The sequence below is a fragment of the Mesocricetus auratus genome, unplaced genomic scaffold (assembly GCF_017639785.1).
Source record: "Mesocricetus auratus isolate SY011 unplaced genomic scaffold, BCM_Maur_2.0 Super-Scaffold_100013, whole genome shotgun sequence".
In the NCBI taxonomy this organism is placed as follows: domain Eukaryota; kingdom Metazoa; phylum Chordata; class Mammalia; order Rodentia; family Cricetidae; genus Mesocricetus; species Mesocricetus auratus.
This window is the reverse complement of record NW_024429196.1, coordinates 3,231,642-3,252,887: the sequence shown is the minus strand read 5'-3', so window position 1 is coordinate 3,252,887 and position 21,246 is coordinate 3,231,642.

Here is a 21,246-nt window from a genome sequence, read left to right as displayed (position 1 = left end):
TCCTGAGGGGCAGGACTCCCTTGCACGAAGCTTAGACTTGTGCAGTTTTCCTGCAGGGCAGGAGATAGCACACCTTAGAGTCACCACACAGCTGTCCAAGAGTATATTTGGCATAGCCACTGCCAGCCCTTTGGTCCATAACCTGGCTCTGTGTCTTTCACGCCCTTTTCTTACTCATAGCTTGATTGCATTCAAGACCTTTTCTTGTCCCTTCAGTCAACTAATTTCACAGCTTTGTCTTGTGTGTGTGTATGTGTGTGTGTGTGTGTGTGTGTGTGTGTGCCCGCCCCAAAGAGCAACCTCAAGTGTCATTTTTCTGGTATTATCTACCTTATCCTTAAATATTTTTTAATATTCATTTATTTATTTTTATTTTGTGCATGAGTGTTTTGCTTGCCCTAATGTGTATGTACCACATGCCTTCCTGATACCTACAAAGGCTAGAAAAGGGCATTGGGTCCTGTGGAAATAGCATTATAGATGTTGTGAGCCACCATGCAGGTTCTTGGGATCAAACCCAGGTTTTCTGGAAGAGCAGCAAATGCTCTTAGCTATTGAGCCATCTCTCCAGCCCTAACCATCAGGGTCTCTCACTGCCCTGAAACTTAAGCAGAGCTTGCTGGCTAGACTGTGAGCACTAGCTATCCTCCTCACTCTCCCTCCCCAGTGCCGGCATCACTAACATGCTCCTGTATCTGACTTATTTATCCGGGTTCTAGGGATCAAATTCAGACCTCCATGCTTACATGTCAAGCTCTCTCTTCAGCCCTGTTCTCTTTGTTATTGTTGTTCCACAAGCCAAGTTTGGATGGGTCTTAACAGGAAATGATGGTGAAGATGGTAGACATAACCAGGGCATGGATGCCCATGATGGAGGTCAGCAGGGTAGGACCAGGAGCTCTGCAGGAAAAGTTTGTCCCTTTCAATTCCATCCAAACCAGCCTTATTCCTGACTAAGGGGATGTTGCCTTTTAGGTCCAACTTTGAACTCAGTTCATGAGAGTTGACCCTGATAAACAAGGACAAGGTGGAGGAGAAAGGAGGGGAGGAGAAAGGGAAGGAGGAGGAGAAAAGGGAGGAGGAAGAAGAGAGAAGGAAGGGGAAAAGGAAGAGAAAGAGTAGGAAGGAGGGAGAAAGAAGAGGAGGAATAGGAAGAGGGGAGAAGGAGGACCAGGGAAGGAACTGGGTAGTATTTAGAAACTTTTCTCTTTCCTTCAGGAATGAAGCTTTTTTGTTTGTAATTTTTTGCATTTTTTGTTGGCCTGGAGTTTACACATTCATTGTAGAATTGATTACTATTGTACATGAATGTGAGTGAGGAGTTTTTAATTTAAGTGAACAGTATCCAGTGGCTATAAATCCAAGTAACTTGGTGTCTTCAGAATTCTACAGGGGAATTGTTATTGCAGAGAGTATCTGGGAGACCTTTCATGATGAAATATCCAGGTCCATCTTCTCCAACAAGGAGTTGAGCAAGACATGGAAGATCAAAATCCTAGATGTGTTAAGGTGAAAGCAAAAAAGCAAACACCACACTCCACAGGACAGAGCAGGTTCTACAACTGTGTGACTCAAAGCTCCTAGTTTCCCAGTCTAGGGGCTTTTAATACAAAAGAGCAGAGAGTTTCCTAAACTGGGTGGACCTTTTTAATATGGGTGATTGACACCTCTGTGTTCTATAGCCTTACACTTACTGGCTGTGCTGGTTTAAATAAGAATGGCCCCATAGGCTCATAGAGTTGAATGCTTAATCACCAGGAAGTAGAATGCTTTAATGGGTTTGAAGGATTTGGGGGTGTGGCCTTGTCACTGGGGGTGGGCTTTAAGGTTTCAAAAAGCTCAGTGTCACTCTTTTCCTGCTTTCTTGAAGAGCCTGATATGAAATTCTGAGCTACTTCTCCAGCACCATGCCTGCCTGCATGTTGCCATGCTCCCTGCCATGATAAGAATGAACTAACCTCTGAAACTGTAAGCAAGCCCACAATGAAATACTTTCATTTATAAGAGTTGCCTTGGTCAGGATGTCTTTTCATACCATTATATATTATTTATTGGTCTTTAGGTTTGTCTGTGTCTATGTATAGGCAGGTAGGTCATTTTCTTGATATAATGACTGGTAAAAGACTCATTAGGTTACGGCTTCACCTATTTGTAGGTTTATATGTGTTTGTGTGTAGGGGGATTGATTTTTTTTCCTTGATTAGAAGAATTACAAGGTCAAGGCTTAGCTACCTGTAGGCTTATGTGTGTTTGTATGTAAGTGGGGGAGGGTGGCTAGATCATTCTAAAGATAATATCTAATAGAAGAAACACAAGGTCAAGACTCATGAGCATCTTTCCAAACCACACTTGGCTCCTGTGTCAGGTTTTCAAAGTCATGTGTGCCAGGAGCTGGTGGTATGTAGCCAGGCTTTTTTGGCAAGTGTGGATCATCACAGTGGGCAGTTCCAATTTTTGATGGTACTATCCCAACTGGCAGACACATGACTGTGTGAGTCTGGCTGCACCAAGTCCCATCCTGGGCTGATTTTACCTCCACCTGCCCAAGACTCATTAAGGACCCTGGAGGAAGGCCCATCATCCACAATGAGCTCCCGTGGGCAGAGGGAACAATGATGGCTATGGAGATGCTGGTGGACCAATTCCATGCAGACAACTGTGCCTCTCTTGTTGAGTTCACCAGCTGCCCCTGAATATCCCAGAGAACCAATCATCCCTCACACATCCTTACAAGGGTGGGGAGGAGACTGGAGGATAATGAACACTTACTAGATTAAGCAATTAATCTCTAGAAAAATAAAGACTCATGCAGAAAGAACATCTGAAGAGTTGTTGTGTCCTGTTTTTTGGCAAAATGTGGTGAACATGTAGTGATAAATTGTGCTGTCCACAGCACAACCAGGGTTTAGCACCTGCACATTCAATTTATTTTTACCTAGGTACCAATCTGGGTAATATGCTTATTTTACAAAGATGTAGTCTGACAACAAAGAAAATTGGATTTTCTTCTGGTTTTCAAAGTAAATGTTCACACACACAAACACACACACACACACACACACACACAGAGAGAGAGAGAGAGAGAGAGAGAGAGAGAGAGAGACTTGTAGGCAAACATACACATTGCATAGATGTAGACTGTGCATCTTGAGTCTGGTTTAGTTTAAAGGAGTACAGTGGCTTGAAATGCTTGGTCACTTTATATGCAGGTTTGTTCACTTTTGTGTTCACTTTTGACTGATTCTCAGGATGGAAAGAGCCAGGGCACCACTCCCTACTTCTATCTCCTGCTTCCCCAAACTTGGATCTGCTGTGCAGTGGAGGTCGCACTCTGTGTCCACTAAGGCACCATCTAGGAAGTGTGTCTGAGACTGAATCAGCTGTCAATATCTGTGGCCTAAAATTTATATGTTAACATTCTGGTTGCATTGGAAATGACCAATGGAAGGCATTGTTTTGTTTCAGCGCAGATAGACCACAGCAGGAAGCATAGCTCATCTCCGTGTGGCTTATACTGGGAAGAAATAGGTTCTGACTGTGTGCTTTCTACAGGGAAAGCAGCTGCGTGCTTACCCCTCTCTGCCTTTGGGATTCAGTACTTGGCCTAGGATGTACTGTAATTGTCCATTCATGGTAAAGGGCCTAAAATTAATAAGTATTTCCGGTATCATTTAAATTCACACTAGAAAAAAAAATTCCCTAAGAGATGGTTCTACCAACTTATGTTGACTTATCCTGCCACTGATGTGCGCTTAGATTCCTTCAATTTCTCTTCTTCTGTCTACCATGTATGGAGTATATAAATTAAAATGATAGTGGCTGCCTGCTCAATGCTTCTTCCTGTAGAATATCGAGCAGAGGGCTCTCATCCACCTTCACGGAATCCAAGCATTGCTGTGCCCAGGAGAGATCTTTCCTCTTCTTTACCTTCAATAAACATCTTAGGGTTTCTACGGCTCTGATAAAACACTGTGACCAAATGCAACTTGGGGAGGAAAGGGTTTATTTCTTCTAAAACTTCTACATCTCAGTCTATCCTTGAAGTAAATCAGGGCAGAAACTTGAGGCAAGAACCTGAGGTAGGAACTTAGCACAAGTCGTGGAGAAAGTCTTCTCACTGGCTTCTTCTTGTCTTGCTCAGTTTGCTTTTTTATACACCCTAGACCCCCTGCCCAGAACTGACACCACAGAGAGCTGGGCTCCCCCACCCCAATCATTCAACAAGAAAATGCCCCACAGGCTTGCCTACAGGCAATCTGGATGGAGGCATTTTCTCTACTGAGGTTCCCTCCTAAATGACTCTAGCTCCTGTCAGGTTGACCAAAAACTAACCAGGCCAGCAAATGCAAGACCCCAGAATAGATGACAAAGTTTGTCTCCATGGTTCTTAGAGATAGCCCAGACAAAATCAATTTCTCTGTGACATCACAGGTGTCAGTTGACAGCTTCAGCACCATCTATATAATAGGGAAAAATTAAAACAGCCTCAATCTCTGTAGTCAGGGAATGGCATATTTAGATATGCATTATGGGGTATTTTGCAAATGGCAGATCAACACAGACAGATGCAGAAAGATCAGCAAGATGTTTATTTTTGAAATGACAAATAAGAATAGATCCATATGTATGTATGATGACATCTGTCACATGTAATGAGAAATCTGCCCACTGGATATATGTGCTGATGGTGTGTGTGTGTGTGTGTGTGTGTGTGTGTGTGTGTGTGTGCGTGCGTGTGTGTTTTAAGGAATAGATTAAGAAGCTGAGTGTGGTGGTACACACTTGTAATCAGCTCTTGAATTAAAGGTGAATATGGGTTACTTAGTGAATTCCAGACCAGCCTGGGCTACAGAGTGAGACTCTATTGAAACAACAAAAACCCACAAACAAAACTGAAGGTGAACAAAGAAAGGCAGGGAAGGACAAAGCACAAAGGAGGAAGAGATGAAGGAAGAGGAAAAGAGGAGGGAGTTTGGAAAAGCACAGAGCAAACTGCTGTGTGTTGTGTGCACCTTTTGAAAGGAAATGAAGAATGCTGGAAAGGTAGGGTCTAGGAGGATGTCAATTCCATCTGTAATGTTTAAAGTTTAGATAAGTGATATTCGTTTGCTATACATTCCTTATTATTGTTATTGTTATTATTATCATCATCATTATATTTATCAGTATCTATATTTGTCATTCACTCTACTCCTGGCATGCTAAGCCCAGTGCTCCATCTCTGAATCACACTCAGCCTGTGGCATACCAATTACTTATCCCAGTATTATCATTTATTTCTGTGTATTTATCTGCTTATTAATTATATACTTAAAAGGTAGCAACACAGCTCTTTAGGAGCAGAGCACATACCAGCCTTCAATCCTCACCACCCCTCACTGATAAATGGCTCTCCCCTGCAGGGTTCCCATCCAGTGTATGTTCAGCCATCTAACAGACCTCCTTCCCTCGTCAGGCTGCACTCTTCTGTTTTCCCCATGTTTGTCCTTACTTTTTCCTGGCTTTACCCTCCTGTTCTGCACTTGAACAATTCAAAGATGTCAGCATTTCCCATGCCGTACTAGCCTTGAAGCAGACCTGTTTTACAGTCTGTTTCGATCTCTGTACCCCAGGTAGGAGAAGGTTCCAGGCATCTAGGTCTCACTGCTCTTGGGTCCTGGCTGTCCTCCCTGATGAGCTTTCACTTTCTGCTCAGTTACAGCAAACACTCAAGAGCAGGACCTGCCCTCATCCCATCAGTAGAAGATGTGAGGGGTCCCACTGCATGGAGGGAAAACTCTGGATTTATTTTCTCCTTTTAAAAATGATTGGCCCAGGGAGAGAGCATCCATGCTGAGCGTGAGCTGGGAAGCTGCTCTGTGCAGTTAGTTCTTTCCAGGTCATTGCATACCAATGAGCACCTGAAAGTTCAGAGACAGAACAGCTCAAGTCAGACATCCTCACTTCCCCACGGAGGGGAACCAGGCTCACAGCCGGATTGTGTTAACTGTCAGGCCAAGTCTGTTCTAGCACCTGAGAGCAGCTGTCTTAGCTTTTTCTCAAGTCAGCAGCCTGCAGAATTCTATTACCTGAGTCAAATTCAACATAATTTAAAAAAATAACTGATGAGCCTTATGATAAAGGAAAACAGCAACAGAAGATTCCAGCTCAGACGGGTGCAGGGAGAGAAGGGTGGATCTGTTGGAAGCTATTTAGGCAGGAAAAGTGTAGACCGGTTTTCTATTTCATTATTTGGCTTTGCTAGTTCCTAATATCAAATAAGGATGCTAGTCTCAACCCCATGTCCATGAATTGAGCCTCAAGAAAATACGATGGTGATAGTTGGCATTAAGTTCCAGGAGCTTTCCATTCTTGGGTAATTTTCTAGCTTTTGAAAACTATTCTTCTTGGGCACTTTCCATCCACACACATGCTAAAAATCACATGCTTAATCGAATGTGGTTCCAGAGAACAGTCAGGGAGCAGGAGTGAGATATTCACTCTCCTGTCCTTCTGTGCAGGCTCATTGGTGATCCATGTCCAGCCCACACCTTCTGAACCTGCCTTGAGCGCTGGCATTTCTCGGTGAAGCTCCACCCTCTGCCTTTACATCCTAACTGGGTACCATCTGCTCTCTTGCTACACTGGAAAAGGCCACCCCTGATGCCCAGTGTAACAGCTTGGGCATGTTCAGATGGAAGGCATCCCCAAGAGTGTTGCCTCGATCCCTCTGCCAGCCTTTCTCCCTTCCAAGGAAGCCTTATTTCTTCCCAGATTAAAATCTTCTCAACTCTGGTGACCTCTCCTGCCTGTGATCCTTGAAATTCACTGGGTCAGATTCCTTCCTCATCAAACATGCTCCTGTTATTTTTCTAGGTCTTTTAACATGTTACATCATAGATATGCAATTGATTATAGCTTAACATATTTTTTGTGGACATCCAAATGAGATAAGCCCTGAAGGACACACAATCTCAAGGGCTCTCGGTGCATTCTGTCTGTAGAGCTAGAAAACAGAGAGGAGGCGGCTTAGCCTCTCCTTTCCCTGTGAAGCAAAGGCTACTGTTTCAGCCCACACCTCTATTAGGTGGAGTATTCCAGGGCCTAGGCACTGTGACTAAATATCTGATAAGAGGTAACTTAGAAAATACAGTCAACCATAGTGGGGGAAGGCATGCCATGGATGGCCCTGTGGTGGCATCAGTGTGTGGTAGCTGCTTGCTCAAAGCTCAGTTGTAGGAGAAACTGTGGTCAGCCTACTCAAGCTCAATCGCCCTGCTCCTGGTGCCCAGACCAGCCCACATGAGCATGGGTATGCTGGGCAGGCACTTCCTCCCTGAGCCAAGCCTGCCTCAAGAACCAGAGACTGCTGACAAAGACACTTGATCCAGAGACACCAATGAGGACAGGACATGCAGCAGAGTCAGTGGCCTGAGCTTTAGGAGGGGCATAAAGTCAGGCACCTCTGCTACTCATTGACTGCCGGTGCCTGAGTTGTTGGTGCTGCTTCTTCTCACCCCCTCCCCCAAGGGGTGTGGAAGCAGGGTAACCTGCAACACTCAGAGAAGGGACAGGAGTGGGGTTGAGCTGTAAACCTCAAGCAAGGCTCCCTAAGATCTACTACCTTCAGTTAGGTCTTACACCCCAAAGGTTTTACAATCTCTCAAAACAGCAACAGCAGTCGAAGATTGAGGATTCCAACCCAGGAGCCTGTGGTGAACATCTCAGCCCCACCATGGCAACATCCCCCCAGGCCACCCTCCTCTCTTGCCTCACTTGCATTGTCCCCTGCCTCCAGGTGTTAATATTGAATTACATTAAAATCACATCTGATTCTAGAGTACCGGAATCCTTTATGGCAATCTGCCTGACCACCTGCTGTGTGGGGAATGAATCCTCCATCAAGACATGTTTCAGTCCTACCACCATAGCCGGTAAAGTGACTTCACTGGAAAACAGGCTTGTTGTAGATGTTACTAGTTAGAATAGGGCTACACTGGAACATGGTGGGCCTGTGTCCAGCATGACTGATGTTTTGGTGAATGCATGTGGAGACCTTCACTCAAAGGGAAAAGGCCATGGAGCTGGGGAGACAGGGGCAATGGCACCGTTAGTCAAGGCTACAGAGGAGAGAAGTATGGAAACTTTTCTCCCTCAGAAACTCACAAGGATGCAACCTTGCTGACGCACTAAGCTTGGACTCCTTGATGCCAGTATTTAGATTAAAGGTTTACTGGCTTAACTTACCTGGTTTGGGACAATTTGTTGGGCCAGCCATAGACAACCCTTTCTCTACCTCTGCTGTCCCTCCTTGACACATACCCCTGTCAAATGCTTCACTGGATTCTCTATGCCTGGCCCTTTCCCAGAGACAGTGGCTTTCTGGTTCCCACGTTTCTTTTCCTCTCTTCACTTCTTCACACCCTGCCCCTCACTTCCTTCTTTCCTTTCTCCTTTCCTCTTTACCCTCTTCACTCCTCCTTCTTTTTATGTGGTCATACTGGGAATTAAAACCAGGGCCAACATTGTGTTCTACCAGTGTCATGACCAGAAAACAAGGCCAGAGATCAACCTTGGTTTATTTTTTTTTAGATAGTGTCTCTCATCAGCCATTTAAGCTAGACGCTGGGATGGCCTGTCTCCCTCCTTAGCACTGGTGTCATCGGCATGTGTTACTCTGCATGGGTTTGGTTTGGTTTTTTGACATGGCTTCTGGTGGTCAAACTTAGAAGGGTAGCATGTTAGCAGCTGAAAGATCTGCTCGGCCCTCTTCTGTCTTACTTTCGGCTACCTCTCCAGTCGTGTTTGGAAAGAAAGTGGAGTGGATGAGGAAGGAAGTGTGGTAGGGTGGGACTGATGGCTCTGATAGTCCTTCACCCATTTGAGGAGGCTTTTCCCAAACCTCCTTCCCAGAGCCATAGATCAGAGGAGAAGGTAGCTCAGGGCTGGCACTCTCTTCCTGGATCAACATGGGTGTGTGGGGGGGGTGAGGAATCAGCCACTCTTCCTCACACTGTGAGAATAGCAAGTACTTTATCCTCTATTTTGTTAGGAAGATATTCTTCTCAGAAATCATAATGAGTTTTGGGTTCATTAAGTTGTGGACTTTTTGAGTTTGAATTTGCATATTTCTGTGGTTTTTTTTCTAACTCTAGTCTATATCCATGGGATTTGTGGAACTAATTGGAAACACAATTTCTGATATTTAATCCAGTCAGCTTTCTCCTGCATGATTGCTTTTTTCAGAGGGATTAGAACTTTCTGGTTCGTGGACAGCACAACTACAACTTCAAAATCACAATTAAATATTCAGTTCCCATTCCAGCTGGCCGAGTCTGTGACATAACTGGTGTCCTGCCTTCCAGCCAGCCTCGTGACTATTGCATTACCTGTTTCTGTTTGGAAATGACCACCCAGAGGGACACACCATTACACGCAGAAGCATACGCGAGCACCAGAGCTTCGTGAAAAGCTTTAAAAGCACATCATGCACACGTTTGTGTTTGCATGGCATGGTGTGTGTGTGTGTGTGTGTGTGTATGTGTGTGTGTATGTGTGTGTGTGTATGTGTGTGTGTGTGTGTGTATGTGTGTGTGTGTATAAGTGATAGGAGGAAAGCTACCCTTTCTCCACCAAGTGAATACAAGATTAAATCCCAAATGGCAGACTTTCTAGAAAAGCATCTTTTTTCCCTGAGCCATCTTACTGACCCCAGAGGTTCCCTTTTTTCTGAACTATCATTTGCATTTATGTGCCTGTAGAGAATGTTTGTGTAAATGTTCATATGTAAGCAGACAGACGTGCACATATTTGCACACTGACCTCAAGTATCTTCTCATCATTCTCAATGCTTTTTTTTTTAATACAGGGTCTCTTAATAAACCTGTACCCGCTGATTCAGCCAGACCAGCTATCTAGTGAGTTCTAGGGATCCACTCATCTTGGGTTCCCAATCACTGGGATTATGGACGTGCATCAACACACCCTGTCTTTTAAACAAGTGCTAGGATCTGAACTTAGGTCCTTGTGCTTGTGTGCCAAGTACTTTCCAGACTGAGTTTTCTCTCCAGCTATGTCAGAACTTCTTTCTTATGTTCAAAAGTGAACACGAGTGCCCGAAGTCATGCCTACTGTATTATTTGATTCATCTACTGAACCACAGCTCATCAATCTGGAAGCTGCCTAAACATCAGGGGACTTGCTCTATCCCAACACACAGTGGTAAGAGCAGGCACACAACTGAGCAGCCAGGAATATTTCCTGCTGCATTTGTTGTTGATTTCAAAAACAAACAAATGCACACAGACATAAAGCAATCTTAAATTCAATTCAGGCATACTGACTTTTTCACACTTAGACATCCCAGCGTAGCTGAGAAATGAAAGATTCAACCAATAATGGATGCGTGCCAGCCCATGGTGATGATGCACATTTAAGGGCTTCTTGGCTCAAGTGTCTATCACAGCTTTTGCAAAGAGAGCACTGTGAACATTTAAAGGGAAGAGGATGAGCACAATGCTTGTGTTTCTGGGCAGTGTCATTTCTAACCTCCTTGTGCTATGAGGACACACACACAGGAGTTCAATCAAATTTCACCCCAACATCCTTTGTCTGTTGTTAGCCACGGTCCTCAGTGCCTTGACACAATACCTGAGGAAAGCAACTTGAAGAAGGGAGGGTTTGCTTTGGCTCCCAGTTTGAGGGACCAGTCAACCTTGGCCAAAAGGTGTAGTGGGTAGGAATATGAGACAGCTGGCCCCATTGTATCCACAGTGAGGAAACAGAGATGATTGCTGATGTTAAGCTTGTGGTCTCCTTTTATTCAGTCCCTCAACCCTGCCCACAAGATGCTCTGGGCCCATTTCCATTAACTCAGTATTGAAACTCCCGCACAGACACAGCCAGAAGTTTGTATCCCAGGTGATTCCAGATCCTGACAAGTTGTCCATGTTAACTCTTACTCATGTCATGAGTAACCAGATAGTTGAACTACAGTCCCTAGCCCACTGTAGCCTGTCTCCTGGGTTAAAATCAATGATGGGAAATTTGAGAAGTCACCAATCTTCCCCAAAAATCTACTGCTTTTTTGATGAATGAATTGTGCTAAGATTCCAAATCTTTCAAATCTTGTCACACTCTAGAGTTGAGGTTGTGGTATTCTCAGGTGTCCCTGTCTTCAGGAAGCTTACATTTGACACTTGTGAGCTAGAATGTCAAGAGAATCAAATCATCCAGACTGAGGTTGTAGGAGCTGTGGGAGCTTTCTATGTCAAGTCATAGGAAGCTTCTATCTTCCTAATGTGTAGGAAGAAGTACCCCTCTGTAGAACCGGGTATTGTTCAACACAGGTGTCTCTTTGTCCACACACCAAACAGTATGATCTCCAAATCACAGACATTACTCAGTGCAGACCTGAGCAGGAGTAATTAAAGTTTCTGGTAAGGGGCCACTGTGGACTTAAGCTGCTTCTATTTGCTCTTTCTGTTCACAGAGGTGTTTTAATTTAATCTTGCACGGTTTGGGATTCTCAAGAAACGAAGCAAGTAATCTATTCGATACTCTTTCTGGGAGTATACCAGTTGGTTGTATTGCCTTCCTTCATGGAATGATACAAAGAAATTCTGGGAGATCTAAAAATACTTTAGTGAGTTACTGGTCTCTCTGAGCCATGCCCAGCGTGTAGTATTGGGGGAGCTTGTTTTCAGTGTTCAAGATCAGAGAGATGGCTTTCTCACGATGGTGATCTAACACACATTATTGTAGTCATCTTGATGTAGCATCAAAACCTCAACTCTAAAATAAAACAAGAGCTGTACTCTTGGCATATTGATAATGGGAAATAATGTAAAAGCACTGAATTTCACCCAGATTTTTAAATCATTAGGATTTTAGAAGAATATGATTTTTCATGTAAGATAAATACCTCTTTCTATGTCTTGAGCCATGTGGAATATATGGTTAAACAAGCTGAGAAAAGATGTAATGGTGCCTAAAAAATGATTTTTCCTTTTACACTTGATGCATTAAAAAAAGAAGATGATGTTTTAAAAAATGAGGCTAGTGCGGATTGCCTTCTGGAGTGTTCTCTTAGTGTTTATCAAATGCCAACCAGTCAATTGAATCTATGAGTCAGGGATTTTTGTGGGCAAAAGTAGGTCAAACTAATTGTTTAGCTGCATGTAGATAAAATGATTGGTTAAATGACCTAATTTCTCACTGGCCAGCAGATTGTCATAATGTATTGTAGCCGTGGTCAAAATTAGTTTAGGCAGCAGAGTAGACAAAGGATGGAAAACTTGTGTTAGTGCTGCTTGTTTGCTGGTTTTGGTGTCATTTCACTAATTTTTCTGTTCCTTTGAAGACAGTGTGATTTTTTTCCAAGCTCAGGAGAAAAGTGTCACTCTCCAACTCTTTCAGTTTCAGCCCCAAAATGGTGAGGAGAAGGTGAAGGCACACTTCATATTACACTTTTCTTTGTGCCAAGAGCGTCTAAATATCTACTATGTTTTTTTTGTTGGATATTTAATATTTGGTTTGCATGAATCTGAAAGTCAAGGAGACACAGAAGAATATTCCATTGAATCACTCATCCAAGTCCAGAACGACTGCACAGAGGGCCACATTCTGGGAGCTCCAAGGGTGAGTAGCTGCTAGATGCCTACAGACATTTGCATGTTAACAGAGCCAGGATTGCCACATAAATAAAGCATATGGAGGATCATAGAGGGACACTGTCAAAGGTGTTGTTGAACACAGGGTCCCCAGGTGGTGATACTATTTTGAAGGTGGGCATAAGCTTTAGGAGGTAGGACCTGGCTGGAGGAAGTCAGTTATTGTGTGTATGCCTTTGAAGGTTGTACCTGGTCTCTGGCCCTTTCCCCTCTCTATGCTTCTTATTAGCCATGAGGTCAAGAACTTCTCCTACATACTCTGCTACCATGATGCTTTGCTCCACTACACGGAACCTGCTAACCATGGTTCAAAATTCTCATTCCTTCCTCAAGCTCTTCTCTTAGGTCACCATGGAGGGAAAGGTAACTAACATGGGCACCATAGCATCCATCTGTTACTCTGCCTTCACTCACCCAAGGCACCTGGGCTCACAGAGTAGTACCTGGAAGAGGAAACAACACTGAAGATGCAGAGGGCAGAGCTGTTTCTAAGAGCTCTAAAACATACCCAAGAGATCCAGCGTGTGGTCTCCACAGTCGCACAATTCTAGTGGGGATGGCAGCCACTTCTCTTTTCTAGTCACCTGTGAAGCAGCTATAGATGAAGTGCTTCTGTTACACCATAACAACAATAACATATGTGGCTTTGTTTTGATCCATTCCTGTGAACCATGATGTTGCCTTTGGTACCAATTCAGAGCCTTCATGATGGCAGTGGTGGCTTAAGCATTGGTGGAAGATTTGGTACCCCTGGCAGATATTACCATAGCACAAGTCAATGTGTCAGGAGCAACTAATGTCATCTTATTAAAGAGGCAGAGAAAAGATTGGTATATGTCCCATATATTAACTTAAAGGACACATTGCGATGGAGCACTGTTCTTCAGAATGAAAGGGATCTTGAATTACCAACAGATGTGACTTCCCACAGGAAAGTCACATATCAAATTGGTCCCATTAGCTTGGGTCAGATAGACCTGAATGGAATAATTTCTTTGGTCTATGGCTGGTGCCCTATCTGGAGTAAGTAGACATTTGTATGGCCTCCCTCAGGATAGGTCAAGCAGCAACCATGCAGGAAGTAACCTCTCATACTCTCCTCATGCCACCAAAGGACCATGGAGGCTCACAGAGACTGGCTGTTTTCCACTTGTGGGTGAGTAGGCCCATGGAGGCTTACGGAATCTGACCATTTTCCACTTATGGGTGAACAGGACCATGGAGGGTTACAGAGACTGGCCATTCTCAATTTATGGATGTGAATAGGACCATGGAGGCTCATGGAGACTGGCTGTTCTCCACTTATGGGTGAGCAGAGCATCCTGGAAAGAGGAATGTCATCGGGCACCCAAGAGCAGATCTGATCACTTCTCCCAGGCAGGAGTGGGGCCACAGGACAGGAGCTCTGTTTCAAGATGGCCCTGACAGGATGCAGCCAGCTTTCTTTCCTGCCAGCCTAAAAGCAATGACCACCTTTTGAAAAACTGACTAGGAAGTATAATACTGCAGAACTGCTGTCAAAACTGTGTCATTTTGACAACCAAGCTGTGAATGAAACTGCGCTTGAAGGAGCATGCTCAGAGGTACCCTCCACCTATGGCCTTTTGGATTCTGGAGCTACAGTTGTCTGCATACAGTGTGTGCAATTTCTCCACTGAAATGTGAGAATGGGAATCATATGCTATGCCTTCCTGAGGGGGTGGTTTCTTTCATGTTTTCCAGGAGCGACGCTGTTTTTCATTATCTGGCACGTTTCACGTCTGTCTTTCAGAGCAATCCGTTGGGTTTCCCCTTCCAGGCTGTTTCCAGGCTGCAGTGGATACCTGCCTCTCCTCATGCTGTGAATAGGGGAAGCACATATCCATTTTTCTTATGAAAATAAGACAAGACAAATTTTTCCATTCCTGTCTTTTTACCTTTCCTTTTGCCATCTAATTTCACTGTGTGACAAGTGTGTTAACTCAATCTTGAGAATCCTTTCCTAGGAATACAGAATGTTCATTGAAACAATGGACACAGGTACAGCATCCTAAGCATTTTCTTTGCCATAATTTACTGTTTAGAAAGCAACTTGATTCTTGAAGGGATTTTGCAAAATAGAATCTCCCGGTACATTTTAAGACAGAAGGAGGCCATATGGTGCGTCCAAGTAATCCACCTGCCTGTCTCATGTTTGTATCATGGAATTTTTTTTCTTCCTTGTCTGGATCTTCCTTGAATAAACTCACAGTCGCAAGTTTCATTGTTGCCTCTGGTAGACCATTTCACACATTAATTATTCTCTGCATAAAGAAGTTGAGTACTATTTGATTCTTCCTAAAGGCTGAAGGGAAAAGACTTACTATGCCTAGCTTGAATCTTGTAATAGCAGGTGGGCAGTTAATTGGAAAATGAGAGCAACCTAACACTCATTTGCTGCACTGTTCAGATTTCATGAGTAATTGCCATGTAAAAGGTAACTTGGCGGCAGGCTCAGTGAAGCTGAACGACAGACAGTGTCTAAATATGGCAATGGCATTGGTGACATATGTTCCTTGCCTGGAGGTATAGCAAAAGAAAAGGAGGTGTTCCTGATGTCAACTCTCAATCAAAAGATGCAGGATGCTTTTTCAAAGAAAAGTGAAAGGAAGTGGGGGCAAGCATTTGCAATGGAGCCGGGTACTCGGCCTGAGTTGTGGTCACTTTTTCTCATCATGAATTTGATGGAACTTGGCACAGCGTGGGGCTATCTTCGTCTTCCTTCATTCGAGAGGGGCTTTGTGTCTTCATCTTGAGCACTTGCCTTTAATCACTCTATATTTACACAAGACCCAAGAGTGACTTATCCACACTCAATGCAAAAAGGGTTGTTTGTTAGAAATATGGGATGCCCGACCCTTCCAGACCACCTTGGAGGTTGTGTGCAGACTGGTTCTTTTGAGGTGTTATAATCCAGCCCAAACTCCCAAAGTGAGAGGCAAACAGTAAGTTTGACTTGGAATTCCTTCTGTGTGTCTCCATTCTCCTTGTTTACTCTGGCACCCCAGTGTGTGTGTGTGTGTGTGTGTGTGTGTGTGTGTGTGTGTGTGTGTGTAGGTGTAGGTGCATATACATGTTTCCACGTTCATATGGAAGTCAGAAGGCAACCTTCATTGGTGTTCCTCCTGCTCCATTCACTTTTTTTGTGTCAGGGTCTCTGATTGGTTTGTAACTTGACAATTAGGCTAAGGTGACTGGCCAGAGAGTTCAACAGGTCTGATTGTTTCTACCTCCCCATACTGGGGTTCAAGTGAAGCCTCCATGCCTGGTTTTTCACATGAATTCTAGGTGCTAAACTCAATTCCCCCCGCTTATAAGGCAAACACTTTACTAACTGAGCTATTACCCCTAGAGACCATTCCCCCATCTTAAATCCTGGATGTGTAAAGTCTCCCCAAAATGAAGCAACATGGCTAACCGACATTCCCAAACAAAACTGGGAGCCAGAAACAGTTTAACTGAATCCTACACCAGATGCTGCCTCATAAGCAAGAGAGCCTACAAAATTAGCCTGGGGACCTGGGATTAGGGACTGGGGATATGGATCTTGTAGATGGGATATGTTCTTGAATGCAATTTGGACTAAAAGCCCAACAGCTTTGGATCCCATACTGTCAGATGGCCCAGAGGCGTGTTTTAAGTCTATTGACATCCCCCTGAGGGTGAAGAGATGGAACCCACAGCTTGCAGTGCCCTATAAACAACTGGTATACTTGGCTAGAGAGAGGGCTCTTGATCCTCCGTATGGTGTCAGGGGCTCCTGACCGAGTTGTAGCTAAAGCAGGATATGGCAGAACCAGGAAACTCTCTTTCTGAAGCAGTAAAGTTGTCGTGGAGACACAGGGAATGCTTTGGACAAAAAGGGCTGACTTCAGTGGACACCACAGGCTTATGGGAAAACACCTGGAAGAGTCAGTTTTCAAGAGGGGTCCCCAGGTTCTCACTGGGAAATGTCAGCATAGGTTTCTTTAGCACTTGGAAACTGTGAAACAAATGTGCCTAGGAGTGTGTGCACAGCCTTGGACTCCTGGGGAGGAGGTAGTATCAGCACCCTTGGTTTCAAAAGTCGCTGGATCCCTTCCCTCCCTGACTCCTCAGACAGCAGTGATCAGCAGATCCTTAAAAAAGTCACATTCCTTTTGAAGGAAGCGTTTCTTCCTGCTGCCTTTTGTAGGCAACTCTCCTGGGGTTAGCCAAGTGTGCATTTTAGTGTTGAGAACACTAACAGGACAGAGAGGCCAGGAGACTCTCTACAGCTGCTTGCATTAGGGAATGCGCCTGCTGGCCCACCTGGCCTGGCACTTGGACCCTCCTCATTTGCTAACAGCTTACTGACTGCATTTTCTACCCTGCACCTTCGGTTCGCATTGTTCTAAGTAACAGAAGCAAGCTGCCAGCATATCGTCTGTGTCAATAGCAGTCACGGAAGCGCTGCTTCTCCTTCTGCAGCATGCTGTCTGCAAAACATAAAAGACAGTAGTGGGGTACCCAAGCAAATTGTCCTCCCAACTCATTTAAATATGTTTCCCCTCATATATGCAAAACTCAGATGAATATTTACAACATCCAGGAATAGGTACCATAGGAAAGGAAGGAGTGAACACCCAAGCCAACCCTGCAAGCCTAATCATTCTCAAATTCTCCCCAAACAAATTGGTCTAGCTGCCGTTGCCCAGCAACGGTCCCACTGTAGGATTCTGCCTGGGTACATGGGAGGTGGAGCTGTCCTTTCTGCTCTGAATGTGAGCAATTGCAACAACAACAGAGATGGAAAGTAAGACTCAGGAGGTTAAAAGTCAGGGTCAGAGGTTCAGGTTTCTCTGACCCTAAAATCAATTTCAAGTACTATTTATGGGATCTTTCTGTGTTCTGTAGCTTGATTTGAGTCTTACAACGAACTGCCTAATCAGACCTCAGGGATGCTGGGAGTCTGGGGTTTCAGAGTGTCAGGTCAATTCCTCCCCAGTAGTGTGCCATCACCTATGAATGAAGCAGATCATTATGTAGCCTTTTGAGGCATCTCGGCTGCGACATCACATTGGAAGGATGTAGTTGCTAGGGTTTCCATGCCATGGAGCAATCCTCCACACAGCTGGCTCTGTGACTTCAGCTGTTTGCTCAGGCAGTGATAACACCATTAGAGAAAGTCTACCTGTGCAATAGCATATCTCCCAAGGTGTTCTCCACAGAAACCCTTCTTTCTAACAGAATATATATACAACAAATAGGAGATGATTTCATGCATCCCCACAGACTCATGGAAGTGAAGAGGGAACTCCATTGAACTTCCAAACTAAATGCAGCCTTTAGTGTTCCCAAAGCCCTTAAGATCTTTTGTATATTTCTAGATTTCTTTGCTTGAACTTTTCTTATGTGTGTGCTTGCACATGTGTGCACATATTGTGTGAATGTGGAGGCGTGTATCTGTGCGCTTGAGTGTGGAGGCCCCAGAGGTCAATATCAGATGTCTCCCTTACTCTTCTACCTCATTTTTTGAAACAGCTTCTCTCACTGAACCTGGGCAAAGGATACAGATTTGGCTAGACTAGTTGGCCACCGAGTTCCAGGAATCTGCTGTCCACACCTCCCTAGCACTAGGATTCCAGTGAACCGCTGTGCCTGGCCTTTCCTTCTTGTTATAGCTGATGGCCCAGCCACTATGCCCTGACAACTGGATGGATTTCTCATATTTGCTCTCTGATAACTGGACCTACATGTCTCTTGAATGACTTCTCTGATTTTCTAAAATGCGAAAGCCCCTTTCTTTGCTCCCCTACGTCTCTTCCAACTACCCTAACATAAAGCAATGACCCCATCCGGCAATGGTATATTGTACATGGAATATTTTCCAGTGGCTGCTCTCTGTATTCTGAAGCGCTCGATTGCTGTTGTTTGTGGTGTTCTGGCAACCACTGGTCTTTAACACGTTTGTTTTCTTCTGTACCGGCTCTCACTAGCAGTCCTGGTTTATTAATGCTGGACTTGACTTTTCCATTCAGCGATGTTTTTATAGCATCGTAGAGAGGTCATTTAATGTCTTAACCACAGAAATGGAACTAGTTCTTTATCTTTTCCTCACTAAAAACTGCCTTCCCTTCTTGTTTGTTTAATATTTAAGGAAATAAAACAAGATGTCACAGTGACATTATAGAAAATGTCAGGACAGGCATTTTTATTAAAGAAACTCTAGACGGTGCCTCCATAGTATGTCCATTTTAATTAGTCTTACAGAGACAATCCAGGCAAATTTTGGCTCGAAAAGCAACAATATTAAAGTACAGGTTCCTACTGGGAATGGTTATGGAAAACTGCTGAGACAAGGTGTCTCTCTGACCAGGAACTCACATATTCAACTGGCAGTGCAATGAGACAGGAATCCACCTGTCTCCATCCAGGGCTGGCTCACCCAGCTCCTCCATGGGCTCTGGGGATCCAAACTGCCAGGAGGAGGCAAGGCATTTGTCTTAGTTAGGGTTTCTATTGCTTCAACAAAACACTATTACGAAAAAGCAAGTTGGGGAGGAAAGGGTTTATTTGGCCTACACTTCCATATCGCTGTTCATCACTGAAGGAAGTCATGACAGGAACTCAAACAAGGCAGAATCCTGGAGGCAGGAGCTGAAGCAGAGGCCATGGAGGAGGTTTGCTTACTGGTTTGCATCCCCTGGATTTTTCCGCCTGCTTTCCTATAGAACATAGGACCACCTTCCCAGGAATGGCACCACCCACAATGGGCTGAGCCCTCCCCCATCATCACTGATTGAGAACTAGATCTCATGGAGGCTTTTCCTCAACTGAGGCTCCTTTCTCTCTGATGACTCCAGCTTGTGTCAAGTTGACACACAAAACCGGTCAGTAGAGCATGAATGGTTGGGGAGACCATGGCCTCTCTTCAAATCCTCCTTTACTCTCTGCTGCCATTTTCTAGTTTATCTCCTAGTGCTTTGGTCTAGAATAGGAGTAAGAGAGGTCTATTAGCCTGATATTAAACTCAGTAGAAGCAAACAGATACATTCTCCACTAGGAAAATGAATAGTTCTGAAGCGTTGTTCTCCAGATGACCCGGCTGATAAAGAACTGTTACTAGTAGTTCACCAAGGCTTCAGTCAAAGCTATTGCTACATGTCTTTGTTGAGTAGAGAAGTTCAGAGCAAAACTGAAACTACAGATAAATGAATCTTTTGACAGTAAACAAGAAATAGATTCGGATAAGTATTTCACATTCCACAGGGAACTCATGGAGCTTATCTGACTCCTTTAGCAAATACCTTCCTGCCCTGTTGGAAAAACCAGGAGAACAAAACCTCTCAAGACTGTTTCTCCATCATACTTCTGGATCCAAAAGAAGGCAAGATAAAGAGTTGTGCAAGCTCTTAACCAGGCACAGGGGGATGGTTTGATCAGGAAAGTGTCCCTTGTGAGCCTAGTGTTGGGTAGAAGCAAGTGGCTCAGTGGTCAGCCAGTCTAGCTGAATAGGCAAGCTCTGGGTCAGTAGGATAGTATTTCAAAATATGAATCAGAGAGCAATCAATGAAGATACTGAACAATGACTAAGGGCCTCCATAGAAACTTATACACACACACACACACACACACACACACACACACACACACACAGAGAGAGAGAGAGAGAGAGAGAGAGAGAGAGAGAGAGAGAGAGAGAGAGAGAGAGATTCAATGTTTAAGTGCTTTCCATGTATCAGGCTCACGTTTTAATTGCATAAATGTAATTGGCCACATACAGGTATCACACTCAAAATTATCTTCCTGCCTCTAAATTATCTGAGCCAGAAAGGTCACTGGAAGGACTGTAGGTGCGGCACGTGTGTTCCAGGATACCTACAAATGTGGTCCAAAGTATTTGTGGACCCCAATGTCATGACTCAGTGTCAAAAGTTTAGACACCCCTGGGAAGGATGTGCTTGGAAGATTTTATTGAGTAAAATGTGATAGGAGCATGTTTGGTCAAAGAGTCACTTTTAGTTTGTTGGACTTGTGGTATGTACTAACCTGGTTCATGAATGAAAATAGGAACTCAGAACTAGTGATCTTCCCAGTGTGAAATATAACTGTATATTTCTATTAGGTTTAAAAGCAAAGTTAATAAAATTCCAAACTCCTTTCCCAACTGATAGCACTGAGGTGATCTTGAAACTGGAAGCAGAGGACCAGTGAGGCTCTGCAGAGGCATGGTCTCCCTAGTCATGCATGCCTTGTCTACTAGCACACATGTCTAGAACTATCCATCATCCAGGCAAACAAAATGTTTGGTCTGTCTCTTTCCAGAAGAAACTGAAGACCAGGTCATTTCTCACAGCTTTTCTTGCATGTTGCTTTTAAGTTTGCCTATAGAGTTTGACTATGACTAACTCATTCATTCTTCAGTCTGTTCTGCTAGCAGATAGAAACCAGATCTCAGGAACCATAGCAGGCAAAAACTAGTCTAAAGTACAAAGTCATACCAGGTATGCAGGTAGAGTTCAACCACCCAGTGACTGACACAGGGCACACCCACCCTTCAAAGTCTATTGAATTTCAATTATATCTAGTCTCTAGTTGCTAAACTTTTCATGGGCTT